Source organism: Chrysoperla carnea, chromosome 2, assembly GCF_905475395.1.
Source record: "Chrysoperla carnea chromosome 2, inChrCarn1.1, whole genome shotgun sequence".
Classification (NCBI taxonomy): Eukaryota; Metazoa; Arthropoda; class Insecta; order Neuroptera; family Chrysopidae; genus Chrysoperla; species Chrysoperla carnea.
The window spans coordinates 98607138-98616557 of NC_058338.1; the positions used below are offsets into that span (position 1 = coordinate 98607138).

At 30.4% G+C, this 9420-nt stretch overlaps 1 non-coding gene across 1 annotated transcript; it reads right to left on the minus strand.

Moving 5' to 3' along the window:
- Positions 1-9101: 9101 nt before the first annotated feature.
- Trnae-cuc lies at positions 9102-9173 on the minus strand. The gene has a single exon. It is a non-coding gene; the product is annotated as a tRNA-Glu (tRNA).
- Positions 9174-9420: the final 247 nt, after the last annotated feature.

Below are 9420 nucleotides of genomic sequence, written 5' to 3' on the forward strand. Positions count from 1 at the left end.
TCATAAAACCCCAGTTTTAGAACTTAGTCTCGGTCTTGCAGTCTTGGTCTTGGTCTTGGTTTTGTAAATTTTTTAAGACCAAGACCAAGTCACTTGGCTAAGATCAATAGCAAGACCCTATTTTTATTAATTAAAATCAAGACCAAGATCAAGCCTCATAACAATATTTTTGCCAAACTTTTCAATGTGCTAAAAGAATGTTGATAATTTATTAATTTTGTAATAATAATTAAAAGTAGGACTCCAAAAATTCTGATTTAATTCAATAATACTCAATCAAAATTTAAAAGTTCAAAACATGGTTGATGGAATATAAAAAACAATACTCGATTGACCAAGACCAAGACTGACATTATTTTTGCAAGGCCATGACTCAACTCTGCAAGACCGAGACCTAACTCTGCAGGATCAAGACATTTTTGACATTTTCAAGACTTTTTTACTTTGCAGCATGTTGTAGTTTTAAAAAGCTTGAAAAAATAAAATTTAAAAATAGTATTTATGGAATGAGAAAACCTTTATAAAAAATAAAGATCTGTTTAATTCGCCAATGAAGTTTCGATTGGAAAACATTATTACATCGATAAATTTACCACAGACATAGAGGTAAAAATAATGCAATTTTAACAATAAAAAAAAAGTCTTTGAAATTGTAAATCGTTCAACTTTAGTGTGAAAGTATAAATATAAGTAAGTACTTATTAAAAATAAAATACAAAATAAAGTTGTTGATTTTGATTTGAATACAACTTTCTACATACAAATGGTTATTTTTTCTGACGTTTTTCGATGGTTTTTTTCTTTTTTGTATTTTTAAAATGCATACATAATATGCAAAGATAACTTCTATAATACTGAAAAAGTAAAATGAAATAAAATAAAAAAGCCGTTTGTATGGAATGAATAAACAAACTAAATGTTATTTTCTAATTAATAATAAAAACCGCAGGTGTTGTGCAGGTATACCTCATATTTTAATATAAACGCAGTTGGCGATTATTTTACGGGGATTTAGTTGAACTTATGCCACTAATTTGGTAAGATGTACGAAGGGTATACAATTTTTAGTTGCAAAATCTAGAATTTAAATTAAAAAAATAATTAATAAAATAAAAAACCCGACTGCGTAAATGAAATCAGAAAAGAAAGAAGCAAAGTCAGTTTACATAGCAACATTAACAGTCGAGGCCCATTATTGGCAGAATTGAGTTGGTTTAGATTTTAAAAGGCCCCGACTGTTAAAGTCGCTATGTAATTTCTGAACTTATTTTTTTCTTTTTAAATTTCATTTACTCAGTCGAGTTCTTTTGTTGTTTTTATTATTTATTTTGTTAACTAGACACTCTTAATATATATACTATATTAAAACTTTTGAGCAAATTTATATATATTTTGGAAATCCGTTTTTAATTTCCTTTATTTTGATACATTACTCGATAGGTTTTGTTAATTTTTTTTTAAACGTACTAATATTTCGCTTAAAAAATCCGACATTTTGTTTTATTTTTTCAGACACCTATCTAAGAACACTTGGGTTTTATATAATCATACCTTAAATGTTGAAATCCATTGAGCCGTTTGGAAGATACGAGGTAATAAAGAAATTTACAAAAAAGCTAATTCAAAATGATGTGGAATCCCGCAAACTAAATTCGATCTTTTGAACTTGAATTATGTACCGGACAATAAATGACCGGTATTTTGACAAATTTTATCTTTGTTGAGTTTTTTTGGGGAAGGGGCAGAGAAACTGTGCCTCTATCTTTTATTGGAGACATCTTTTGTGGTGAGTGTTGACTAAAATGATGCAAAATTTTTGAGTAAATTGCGTAGGTAACATAGCGAACAGAATGTTTTCCATTTCTCAGAATCTTTTTTTAACAACAAACATCAAGATTATAGGATTAAAGGATTTAAAAAAATGACGATTTTAGGTTCGATTCCGTCTTAGTAGTATAAGTGCTATGAATCGGCAAAGGCTGGTTTTTTTCAGGCGATTACCATAAAGGTGTAGAGTAATAAGCTCTGGTCAGTCAAGGGTTGAAGCTTGAGGACAAGTGCACCTAAGACAGGTGTCTCCGGTTCCTAATCAAACATGTTGGCATAAGACAATACATGCAACGAATTGACAATGGTTAAATCAAACGATAAGCAATTTTTTTAGTCATATAGATAATTAAAAAAGTAGTCAGTCAGTCTCTAGGTAGGATTAAGACCAGTCAGTCAGGTTATAATGATGAGAAATCGTCTGTAGTTATTGAAAATACTAATTTTAATTTATTTTTTTTCGAGGGCCTTAGCCTAAATTCACCTTTGATTCAAACTAGTAGATTCAATAGCGATCAATTATTCGTAATCCTGAAAGCCTTTTGAAGATGATGTTTGAAAACTATATATTCTTGCTAAATTCCAAAAATTCGAATAATTTTTTTAACAAAAATAACTGCAGTAACATTTTAGGCCCTTATTGTCCGATTTAAATTTAAAACTTTTACTTTTAAAGATCCAACGTTCCTATAATAATGAATGCGTCAAAAACTTTCAGTTCGATTTGATGAATCGTAGGTGGCGATGAATGGTTCTTACTTTAATCTTCATAGATATTCAAAGAACTTTAAAACTTGAAAAAAAAAACTCAAAAATCCACCATTTTCATATAAAAAACATTGTCATTAGTTTTTCTAAACTAAACGCAGCCACATTTAGGATGAGTGGTTAATAATAATAAGAGCCATAATCAGATCACTGGTTGAGCAAAGCCCCCCCCCCCCCAAATAGTTGCCAATTTTCTCTGTCTTCGGCCTGGCGTATCCATTGATCACCTGCAAATGCCACTATTTGGCCCCTCCATCGTTTAACCTGGCGCCATCTTCTCCTTTTACCATTATTCAGCGTCCATACAGTGGTCTTGAAAGTCAAACGCTCTATTCATTCTCAGCCCACATGCTCAGCCCATTACCCCTTCATCTTTTAAATTTGTAAAGTCACGTCTTTAATTTTTGTTTTGTATCTTATATCTCGAGATGAAATTTTCTAGTAGTCTAGTGCACGTTGACATGAGCGGAGTTTTATGTAGTCTTTTCTTGTTAGTGCCGCAACCTGGAAGGCATGCTTTAGGACTGGTAGGACACAGGCATCCATCACCTTTCAAGGGCGACTCCGTTTAAGTATATCAATGCCATTTGGTTATTTGACATGACCATTGTCTTGCTACGAATTATGTTCAGCCTTATTTCCTTGCAGGAGGAATTAAGGTAGTTCCTCCGCGACAGTCCAGTCAAAAAGTTTTGGACTAATACTATCATTCAGCGCATTAACTGTGCTATGACTTAGTTGTGCTATACCATATATTATTTTCACAAGACTGTAGTTCCTCACTAACATATCTCCTATACGTATACACACACACACTATGATATATACCTTTACTATTAGTCTTTATATCCTCTCCACAAAAATTCATCGCTAATACGAGTTATTTATTTAAGTTTTTTATCGAAATTATATGGTAAATAATTTTTATTTATATATTTTCTAAATATAGTATTCTACATTATATTAGATTTTCATAGAGATGGTGAACGTCATTCATTGATAAATAAATATAAATTTGTCATTTTTATACGCTTCTCCCATGTACACGTACAAATTGCGTCACTTTTAATTGCTAATATCTAATGTATGACATGGTAAATCATCTTCTAATTTTAACAGCATGTGTATTATGAATTAAATATTTTATATTCTGAGTTTTGAGAAATTCTTGAAATATCACTTTCGTGTAGGTACTACCTTAAATTGATTGATCATCGTTTGTAAGTGCCTTGGGTTATCCAAAAACAAAGTCACATCATCCGCAAAGCGTAGATTGGAGAGCCTGACGCCATCATGAGTGGTTATTCATCTACTATGAATAGCGATCTATAATTGATATACACATCTATGTTTTTCAAATACAAAATTAATACATAGATACATAAAACGGAACAATATTAAATTTTAAATCTTAAATTAATTAATAATGGTTTTGATGTGATGTTGTTGCCTTTTTCAAATACAGAATGATTTTGCAATTTTTTATTTTAAATATTTTTCTATGTCAAATTTTTGACTTATTCATTTTTTTGGACAATAAATAGTGAAAATATTTTATTAATAAATGCTTGTATGTGTTGAATTATTGTTTGGACACATCTTATATGCTATTATAGGATTCCGTAGTTATATTGGTACTTGATTACTTCATTCGTGAACTTTTAATGCTGAGGAAATACTAAAAACTAGAGATATTATCCGTAAGTTTAAAGACAACCACTCTATCACAAACAGACCACTTGAGTAACCTGCTCTTTTGGATGCATGTTAATATTTTTATCGCTCTCGATTTACCGTGTCCTTTAATTTATGTTTACTATGACTGTTAGTGCAATTACACTTAAGAAAGTTCAAAAAAATCGAATTTTGTCATTTGTTATTCACTTGTAAAAAAAACATTTTCTGGAGTAATTTTCAGTCAAAAAATATGAAAATCGGGTGATTTTGATGATAAAACGTGTAGTATCTGAGACATTGAATTCTATACAAAGGATGATATCCCAAAGCAACTTTTCAGTCACAACCTCAGAAACTTGTCGTTCATTTTCAAATTCTTATTCTACGAGTCTATAGACAATTCGAAATAATAATCAATAAAAAAAATTAAAGAAATTACAAACAATACTTATTTTTCGAGATATCTCCAAAATTGCTCGCAATACAAATTTTATTTACAGAATTTACGGCGATAATTTAGAAATTACTTACTCAATCTTTAATTAACCCAATTTTTATATTTTTTGATTCAAAAATACCTTATGTACCAATTCCGATTCAAGAAATTTTTTGTAATTTTTTCTACTTTTTCTGAAGGACCTTAAGAAAATTACAAAAAATTAATAATCATTTTGTGATTCGAATAAAAATCGTTTCCAAGAGTTATTTTGTCTCTGAAAATGAAAAATGCGGGTTCAGCTTACGATTAGACCCGTAATTTCGGAAATATGTATGCATATCGTATAATCGAAACGATTGACATTATCTTGAAATAATTTCCGTCCATATTGGAAAAACTGGTCGTTGAAGCAAGGTAATATGATTTTTGTGTTTTTTGTCCACTATCAGTTAATTGCTTCCAAAAATGTTCTAGATCCGCGCTTATTATTAGACCCAAAGAATCTTACTCGTAGTTGTGAAATTCCAACAAAAATATTGAAAATTCATTGTACCCAATTGTTTCATTAAAACACAGCTAATAATAAAAGAATTAATTTTGCAAAATCAAATTCGCTAAAAACGGCATACACGTAAACATGAAGTTTACCAAACACTCAAGCACTTGACCGTCGCAGTCGACCGAGTTTGCTACATACTCGCACATGGAATGTACAGCCTCATTCTACAGACATGTCAAGTGGAATCATCAAGAACAACAAAATCTTCATGTATTTAATAAAATGAATTAAATGGGTATTTCACCAAATTATGTTTTATAAAAATATAAAAATAATAATTTCTAAATAAATAGGTATTTAAAAAAATAAAAATAAAATAATATATTATTGTAACGATTTGTAAAGAATTCCTCCAAATCATTTATTTCAGTTTTCACAGAACAAATTATATCTAATTTATTAAATTCATTCATAAAAAAATTTAATCCACTTTTAAAAAAAAAAATCTAATAAATCAAGCCATGATATAAGGTCATATTTACTAATAGGGTCTTCCAGAAAAAAAATGACCTATGATTTTTTTACATAAATTGAAAGTAAACAATAAATAAAGACATTCTGCGAAAGAAACACTTTTTTTTGTTAACTAGATTTTTGTTAAATAACATTTAAAGTTTAACACCGTTTGAAAAGCCGAGAATGTGCCGCCATGTTGCTGTGACGTCATGATGCACGTTTACATTTCGGAGCATACGGCTTTAACATGGAACTCGGTGAAAATAGTCAAAATCTTCGCGGAAAAAGTTCGTACAAGTATTGTTTTGTACCCCAATGCAAAAACACATCGAAAAGCACCCAGAAAAGCTGTTTATTTCGGTGCCCAAAGGAGATAAACGAGCTAAATGGGTAAAACAAGTTCGATGCCCATTGGATGTTTCAGCAACATCACGATTGCATTGTTGTGAAGATCACTTTGACGTAATTATTTATTTATTTATTATTATAAAAATGGCATTTCTTAACAAATTCATTTTTCTCAATTTTTTTTTATTTAAAAAAGTGCATAAATGTAAACATAACCTCTAAAATTTGACGTAAGTATTTATTTATTTATTATTGTAAAAATGGCATTTCTTAACAAATTCATTTTTCTCAATTTTTTTTATTTAAAAAAGTGCATAAATGTAAACATAACCTCTAAAATTTGACGTTAGTATTTATTTATTTATTATTATAAAAATGGCATTTCTTAACAAATTAATTTTTCTCAATTTTTTTTTATTTAAAAAAGTGCATAAATGTAAACATAACCTCTAAAATTGGTTTTATTTTTAGTTTGTTACATTTGTTTTTGGTTTGTTTTTAAAAATTTCGTTTGCCAGTTTTTCTAAGTTTTTGGTTTCATTTAAAAAACTTTTTGTTGTTTAAAAAACTCACTTGGTGCAAATACGTAAGTTATCACACACGAAAAGCAATGTCAACAATGCCTCACAACATGCATCGTGACGTCACGTCGGGGCCGTTCAATGACAGCGCGTTTTCGTACATTTGAATATTTCGCAATTTTAAATGTTATTTAACAAAAATCTAGTTAACAAAAAAAAGTGTTTCTTTCGCAGAATGTCTTTATTTATTGTTTACTTTCAATTTATGTAAAAAAATCATAGGTCATTTTTTTTCTGGAAGACTCTATTTTCATAATTCTGCCTCAGTACCTATATTATTCTTTTTTTTTTCGCCGAAAACGTACTCCATGGCTCTAATTCATTATATACCATGTGTGTTTGTATCATCTAGGCATATACATATCTGTAGTATGACAGAATACATCCGTTTAGTAATGCATCTAAGCGAGAGGTATTATATACATGTATTGAACACTAGTTGAAAGACGCTTGGAGAGTGGGAGTTTTTTAGTTACAGATAACTAGTAAGTATGCAACAAAACTCCCACTCTCTGCATGCATACAACAGAAGGTCTGTCGTATGGTATCTGTTGTCTTACGACACATGTATATAATACCTCTCGCTTAGATGCATTACTAAACGGATGTATTCTGTCATACTACAGATATGTATATACCTAGATGGTACAAACACACATGGTATACTTAATTGACTTGTGCCTGCCTATCTGCGTTGTTATGTGATGTTCGCCTTCATGCCTGGTCGAAGCTTTCAAATAATAAGGCAGGAGATCACTTACAATTGTCAAAGAAACAAGCATTGACATTTGCTCCAAGCCCAAATCCGTTCTATTATTATCAAGGCTATAGATGCGGCTCAAAAAATAGTAAAAATTTTAAATCAAAACTAAGGCGAATTCTAAAAAATCTAATCATTGGTATCAAGAAAGATTCAAAGTTTGTGTCAGTGTGCCAAAACAAATGGAAAGTACTCGACAGCTGGGATTTCAAACTGGGATTTTGCAAGGAGGCGCGGCGCGGCGTAAGAGTCTCCTGAATGTTTGTCGACAGATTACAATGCTGTGAAAGAAAAAAATCAGACAACGAAATGATTACTCAATATCCGTAGAAAGATTTCCTTCCCAAAACGTATCCTCAAATCATATATATTTTAAAAACAATTGTAAACAAACAACTGACTGAGTTAATGGTTGAAATACTCTGTATAGAAAGTGTTGAATGTCAGTGATTGCATTAATTTTTATCAATTAGAAGAGAATTCAAAAAACCACCGCAATTATGGCGGCTTTTCGTGGTGATCACGAAAAAATGTTTCAAGCAAAAGTTATTAATTTTGTTATAAGCAATATTTTCTATATTAAACATTTATTCTATCTCTAACGGTTTACAAGACTCATTTACGAACACAAACTCACCTTTTACGCCGTGATCACGCTAAAGAAATTTTAGCTTGCATCCGGGAATGGACTAATTTGGTGATTTTATGAAAGCCTATACCAAAATTTTGTTTGTATCATCAATATTTCTAAGCGTTGGGACTAAACTTTCCGACTAAAATTAGAATACAGAATATAAAAAGTCCTCAGTCAGTATCCACAAAGGTAAATCACAAACTTTTCTATTTTTGACATTGAAATTTTCATTAATTTCTTCTCCATTTTTGCCGATACATACTCTACTTATTGCTCTAAATTTAACGAAAAAAATGTAGAAGCAGATGCCCTAGAAAAGAAAAAAGCTGAACTCCTTCTATTGCCATCTTGTCTATCGCAAAGAGGTGTAGATTCTGGAAAAAACGCAATACACTCAGTAATAATTGTGGGCAGACTGTAGCGCCATGATACAAAAGAATCAGATATCTAGAAGATCCTGTAATTAGAAAAGAAGACAAACCTTACAATTGTGTTCTTCCAAACAATTAATTTAAATAATTAAATTTTTGATAAAAATGCAATACAATATTTAAGATGGCGTTAAGATGATTGAGCAGTTTATTTCAACATAATTAAATGATTTATTTTTTTCTAACAGCTAACTGTTAGCTAGAGAACAGTGAGTGCGGTAAAAGTGTAAATAAAATTAAATTATAATCAAAACTAGTATTCAATTATAATTATAAAGATGTTTATCATTTAAACACAAATTGAATTACTGAATCATCATGATTTAGATTCGACCACCATGAAGCTAATTTATTTTACTGCTTCTATATGTTTCAATCATTTAGGAAGCAATCTAAGATGTTTTTGCTTATCTTTGCCAATATCCTAATTCTGGTTTATTTTTAAAGTCCCCCTTTCAGATTAAGGCTGATGGCATAAAATCCCTGGGTTTTCTCTCTTGTTTTCTTTTTTTGTGGTTAAAATTATCTTTTACATTTTATCGAAATTGGAAACAAAAATATTATTCAAATTTTTATTGCTAAAAAAAGTTCTCCCTTCCTGCATAAACAATAAAAATTGAATTCCGATACCGGGAATCGAACCCGAGCCTCCTGGGTGAGATCCAGGTATCCTAGCCACTAGACCATATCGGATGTTACTAATTCTTAATTTTACTAAATTCTTTACTAATTCTTTTCTCAACACCTTAATTCATTTTATTCAAATACAATCATTTAGCCCTAGGAAAGTGTGAGGTTTTGAAGTATGTCTAAAATAAGACTGTAATATCGTAAGAGACAAGACGAGTTAGACAAAAGACAAAGTATCATTTGATGAGATGAGTAGTGTCTGAAACATGACAGTCACCAAGGGAGGGCTGGTAAGGGCAAGTGGCCCCTC